Raw genomic sequence first — 6,000 nt, forward strand, 5'->3', positions numbered from 1 at the left:
GGGGGGAAGGAGGAAAACCTTTCATGGTGACAAGCAAGGTAGGCTAATTCCAGCAGTTAACAAGAATATCAGAGGAACAGTGGGGGGTGGGGTGGGAGGGAGAAATACCATGGGGAAATAGTTTTACTTTGTGTAATGACTCATCCATTCCCAGTCTCTATTCAAGCCTAAGTTAATTGTATCCAGTTTGCAAAGTAATTCCAATTCAGCAGTCTCTCGTTGGAGTCTGTTTTTGAAGCTTTTTTGTTGAAGTATAGCCACTCTTAGGTCTGTGATCGAGTGACCAGAGAGATTGAAGTGTTCTCCAACTGGTTTTTGAATGTTATAATTCTTGACGTCTGATTTGTGTCCATTCATTCTTTTACGTAGAGACTGTCCAGTTTGGCCAATGTACATGGCAGAGGGGCATTGCTGGCACGTGATGGCATATATCACATTGGTAGATGCGCAGGTGAACGAGCCTCTGATAGTGTGGCTGATGTGATTAGGCCCTTTGATGGTATCCCCTGAATAGATATGTGGACAGAGTTGCCGCATTTGCTCCAACCCCTCAGACAGAGACAAACACCTACAAGATCTCTATCATGCATTCCTACAACTACAATACCCACCTGCTGAAGTGAAGAAACAGATTGACAGAGCCAGAAGAGTACCCAGAAGTCACCTACTACAGGACAGGCCCAACAAAGAAAACAACAGAACGCCACTAGCCATCACCTTCAGCCCCCAACTAAAACCTCTCCAATGCATCATCAAGGATCTACAACCTATCCTGAAGGACGAGCCATCACTCTCACAGATCTTGGGAGACAGACCAGTCCTTGCTTACAGACAGCCCCCCAATCTGAAGCAAATACTCACCAGCAACCACACACCACACAACAGAACCACTAACCCAGGAACCTATCCTTGCAACAAAGCCCGTTGCCAACTCTGTCCACATATCTATTCAGGGGATACCATCATAGGGCCTAATCACATCAGCCACACTATCAGAGGCTCGTTCACCTGCGCATCTACCAATGTGATATATGCCATCATGTGCCAGCAATGCCCCTCTGCCATGTACATTGGCCAAACTGGACAGTCTCTACGTAAAAGAATGAATGGACACAAATCAGACGTCAAGAATTATAACATTCAAAAACCAGTTGGAGAACACTTCAATCTCTCTGGTCACTCGATCACAGACCTAAGAGTGGCTATACTTCAACAAAAAAGCTTCAAAAACAGACTCCAACGAGAGACTGCTGAATTGGAATTACTTTGCAAACTGGATACAATTAACTTAGGCTTGAATAGAGACTGGGAATGGATGAGTCATTACACAAAGTAAAACTATTTCCCCATGGTATTTCTCCCTCCCACCCCACCCCCCACTGTTCCTCTGATATTCTTGTTAACTGCTGGAATTAGCCTACCTTGCTTGTCACCATGAAAGGTTTTCCTCCTTTCCCCCCCCCTGCTGCTGGTGATGGCTTATCTTAAGTGATCACTCTCCTTACAGTGTGTATGATAAACCCATTGTTTCATGTTCTCTGTGTGTGTATATCAATCTCTCCTCTGTTTTTTCCACCAAATGCATCCGATGAAGTGAGCTGTAGCTCACGAAAGCTTATGCTCTAATAAATTTGTTAGTCTCTAAGGTGCCACAAGTACTCCTTTTCTTTTTGCGAATACAGACTAACACGGCTGCTACTCTGAAACATGTTCTCCCTGCTTAGTCTGACCAGTGGCTTCGCGAGGAGAGAGGCTGCTGGAACAATTTACAGGAGGGAGATTGTCAAGGTCTCGCATAAGAGAAAAATCCCCCAAAAATGTCTTGATTCCATGAACAAGAGTTGAGCCTAGATGAGAAAAAAGCTTACAGATCCTCTGGTTTGAACATCTTCTCTGCAACTTTTGCTGCATTCGATAATTCTCTGCGAACTTTGAGCTTCCATTTAAAAGAAAAATAAGTTTCTGTCTTTTTCCATTTGCGAAGATATAGCCATTGCCCTGTCCCCAGACAATGTTATAAAAATGAATCATGCTCAGAGGCTTCTCAAATACAATAGCTTTATTTAACTGTCAGCATACAACTACTCAGCTCCCAGTCCCTTGAGTTCACTCCCTGCTACCAGTTACTGTGTTAGTCTTAAAGTGACAAGGTCTCTCAGAGTGCTGGCTGCTGAGCTCATTAACTTGTATTGCTGACAATATCATACATCCCCCTTTTTTTAAAGGTGCTGTAACTGGCCATCATAATACCTAACTCATACTCTTCATTCTTTTAGGTTTCTGGGGGCTCATTATCCAGTAAAGTTAACTTGTAACAAAGTCATGCAATTCTCTCAGTTTGTGCTAATGTCCAGACCCAGAATAGGTTGGGTTTTTATGATGTGTGTGTGTCATTCAATTTCTCTCGAGAAGACTGGTGCTGATAAATCATGATGCACATTGATTTGATTTGTTTTTCTTTTCATCTCACTTTCTGCTGTACATCTGTCTATTGAGGTTTTTGTTCTGCACCCACCAACCAAGTATCTGATTACCTTCTGCTGTCTTTCTCACACTTTGTTTAAATTTTTTTCTCTCTCCATAGTTATGCTCTGCATATTTCCTTCGCATATTTATATTTGCTTCTCTTTTGTTGTAGAACAAAACACCTTTGAGTATGATCCCTTTGTTTTGTATGAATTTTGCACCATGATTAGGAATTCTTTATTTCCATTGGTGTCTCCCGATGATAGGCTGGTCACGTATCTTCCCCTGTTTTTGCCACTTTCTCCATGATTGGATCTTTCTGTGTTTTTTGCAGGATTTCCTGGAATTTATGAACTTCCACTAGACAGTTTTTGACTATAGGGTGAATCTGTTTGTTCAGCCATAGCCTCCACATGGTTCATGTCCTTATAATTAGGGTTGGAGGAGGAGATTTGATATTGGTTTATATTTCCTTGGGTTTATATTTAATAGTCAGTGCATACTATAGTAGTTTTAAGATTATCCTGTATGATACATATAGCAAGCAGCGATCATGCCTTTTGTTTCAGAGTAGCAGCTGTGTTAGTCTGTATTCGCAAAAAGAAAAGGAGTACTTGTGGCACCTTAGAGACTAACAAATTTATTAGAGCATAAGCTTTCGTGAGCTACAGCTCACTTCATCGGATGCATTTGGTGGAAAAAACAGAGGAGAGATTTATATACACACACACAGAGAACATGAAACAATGGGTTTATCATACACACTGTAAGGAGAGTGATCACTTAAGATAAGCCATCACCAACAGCAGGGGGGGGAAGGAGGAAAACCTTTCATGGTGACAAGCAGGTAGGCTAATTCCAGCAGTTAACAAGAATATCAGAGGAACAGTGGGGGGTGGGGTGGGAGGGAGAAATACCATGGGGAAATAGTTTTACTTTGTGTAATGACTCATCCATTCCCAGTCTCTATTCAAGCCTAAGTTAATTGTATCCAGTTTGCAAATTAATTCCAATTCAGCAGTCTCTCGTTGGAGTCTGTTTTTGAAGCTTTTTTGTTGAAGTATAGCCACTCTTAGGTCTGTGATCGAGTGACCAGAGAGATTGAAGTGTTCTCCAACTGGTTTTTGAATGTTATAATTCTTGACGTCTGATTTGTGTCCATTCATTCTTTTACGTAGAGACTGTCCAGTTTGGCCAATGTACATGGCAGAGGGGCATTGCTGGCACATGATGGCATATATCACATTGGTAGATGCGCAGGTGAACGAGCCTCTGATAGTGTGGCTGATGTGATTAGGCCCTATGATGGTATCCCCTGAATAGATATGTGGACAGAGTTGGCAACGGGCTTTGTTGCAAGGATAGGTTCCTGGGTTAGTGGTTCTGTTGTGTGGTGTGTGGTTGCTGGTGAGTATTTGCTTCAGATTGGGGGGCTGTCTGTAAGCAAGGACTGGTCTGTCTCCCAAGATCTGAGAGAGCGATGGCTCGTCCTTCAGGATAGGTTGTAGATCCTTGATGATGCGTTGGAGGGGTTTTAGTTGGGGGCTGAAGGTGATGGCTAGTGGCGTTCTGTTGTTTTCTTTGTTGGGCCTGTCCTGTAGTAGGTGACTTCTGGGTACTCTTCTGGCTCTGTCAATCTGTTTCTTCACTTCAGCAGGTGGGTACTGTAGTTGTAGGAATGCATGATAGAGATCTTGTAGGTGTTTGTCTCTGTCTGAGGGGTTGGAGCAAATGCGGTTATATCGTAGCGCTTGGCTGTAGACAATGGATCGAGTGGTATGATCTGGATGAAAGCTAGAGGCATGTAGGTAGGAATAGCGGTCAGTAGGTTTCCGATATAGGGTGGTGTTTATGTGACCATCGCTTATTAGCACCGTAGTGTCCAGGAAGTGGATCTCTTGTGTGGACTGGTCCAGGCTGAGGTTGATGGTGGGATGGAAATTGTTGAAATCATGGTGGAATTCCTCAAGAGCTTCTTTTCCATGGGTCCAGATGATGAAGATGTCATCAATGTAGCGCAAGTAGAGTAGGGGCATTAGGGAACGAGAGCTGAGGAAGCGTTGTTCTAAGTCAGCCATAAAAATGTTGGCATACTGTGGGGCCATGCGGGTACCCATCGCAGTGCCGCTGATTTGAAGGTATACATTGTCACCAAATGTGAAATAGTTATGGGTCAGGACAAAGTCACAAAGTTCTGCCACCAGGTTAGCCGTGACAGTATCGGGGATACTGTTCCTGACGGCTTGTAGTCCATCTTTGTGTGGAATGTTGGTGTAGAGGGCTTCTACATCCATAGTGGCTAGGATGGTGTTTTTAGGAAGATCACCAATGGACTGTAGTTTCCTCAGGAAATCGGTGGTGTCTCGAAGATAGCTGGGAGTGCTGGTAACGAAGGGCCTGAGGAGGGAGTCTACATAGCCAGACAATCCTGCTGTCAGGGTGCCAATGCCTGAGATGATGGGGCGTCCAGGATTTCCAGGTTTATGGATCTTGGGTAGCAGATAGAATACCCCAGGTCCTGGCTCCAGGGGTGTGTCTGTGCGGATTTGTTCTTGTGCTTTTTCAGGGAGTTTCTTGAGCAAATGCTGTAGTTTCTTTTGGTAACTCTCAGTGGGATCAGAGGGTAATGGCTTGTAGAAAGTGGTGTTGGAGAGCTGCCTAGTAGCCTCTTGTTCATACTCTGACCTATTCATGATGACGACAGCACCTCCTTTGTCAGCCTTTTTGATTATGATGTCAGAGTTGTTTCTGAGGCTGTGGATGGCACTGTGTTCTGCATGGCTGAGGTTATGGGGTAAGCGATGCTGCTTTTCCACAATTTCAGCTCGTGCACGTCGGCGGAAGCAGTCTATGTAGAAATCCAGGCTGCTGTTTGAATTTAGCCGTATAGAGTGGAAATCTGTCAACTTCATGAAAAAACTCGCACAGATACAGACAGACATCATCTTCCTCTCCAAATGCAAACAGATGGACATCATACCGAAAGGACTGAAGGTAAAAAATCCATTACAATCTACATACCACACAGACTATGCTGACAGCTTGTGCCACACACTCTCAAGGAAACTGCGGAACCACCTGATCAACATCCTCTACAGCAAACAGGGAAAGATTAAGAATGAGCTCTCAAAACTGGATACTCTCATAAAGAACCAACCTTCCACACAAACTTCCTCGTGGCTGGACTTTACAAAAACTAGACAAGCCATTTACAAAACACACTTTGATTCTCTACAAAAGAAAAAGGACACTAAGCTATCTAAACTACTATATGCCACAAGGGGCCACAACAATGGTTCCCGTAACCCACCCAGCAATATTGTTAATCTATCCAACTATACTCTTAGCCCAGCGGAAGAATCTGTCCTATCTCGGGGCCTCTCCTTTTGCCCCTCCACCCCCACGAACATGATACAGTTCTGTGGTGACCTAGAATCCTATTTTCGACGTCTCAGACTCAAGGAATATTTCCAACACACCTCTGACCAACATATTAACCCACAGAGACCTTCCTGCCAACACTACAAAAAGAAG

The sequence above is a fragment of the Dermochelys coriacea genome, chromosome 1, assembly GCF_009764565.3.
Source record: "Dermochelys coriacea isolate rDerCor1 chromosome 1, rDerCor1.pri.v4, whole genome shotgun sequence".
Classification (NCBI taxonomy): Eukaryota; Metazoa; Chordata; order Testudines; family Dermochelyidae; genus Dermochelys; species Dermochelys coriacea.